At 45.3% G+C, this 461-nt stretch overlaps 1 long non-coding RNA gene across 1 annotated transcript; it reads left to right on the top strand.

Moving 5' to 3' along the window:
- Positions 1–6: 6 nt before the first annotated feature.
- LOC106512623 (uncharacterized) lies at positions 7–293 on the top strand. The gene is made up of 2 exons (XR_001309697.1): positions 7–163; positions 248–293. It is a non-coding gene; the product is annotated as an uncharacterized LOC106512623 (long non-coding RNA).
- Positions 294–461: the final 168 nt, after the last annotated feature.

Raw genomic sequence — 461 nt, 5'->3', positions numbered from 1 at the left:
CTGAAAACAAACTCACCTGTAAGATACTCACCTGTGTATACTCACCTGTGTATACTCACCTGTGTATACTCACCTGTGTATACTCACCTGTGTATACTCACCTGTGTATACTCACCGGGTACCTTGGATCCTCACCTCTGCACTGAGTCCTCCGCACCAACCTGTAAGAAAGAAAACTCTGTTTCTTCTCAATCATCTTCTGGATAAACCCTTGAGATCCTCACCTGTGAAAACCCTCCTCTTCCAGGTCCTGACCCGTCCTGCACCAGCTGTAAATAAAACCTTTTACCTGAGTTTCCTGTCTCTGTCTGTTACTGGTTTTGCTCACGTTGACTCCTTTTCAGAGAACATGATAGTGGAGGAACAGCTGATTATTTTGACAAAGTCCTCCATCGTTGTCTCTGCTTCCCTCTGCACAGGAAGATGGTCTTTCTGTCCCACAGTTTTGTAAAGTCCTCATC

The sequence above is a fragment of the Austrofundulus limnaeus genome, unplaced genomic scaffold (assembly GCF_001266775.1).
Source record: "Austrofundulus limnaeus strain Quisiro unplaced genomic scaffold, Austrofundulus_limnaeus-1.0 Scaffold9199, whole genome shotgun sequence".
Classification (NCBI taxonomy): Eukaryota; Metazoa; Chordata; class Actinopteri; order Cyprinodontiformes; family Rivulidae; genus Austrofundulus; species Austrofundulus limnaeus.
The sequence above is the reverse complement of the archived record's forward strand: the minus strand, read 5'-3'. Positions and strand labels throughout refer to the sequence as shown.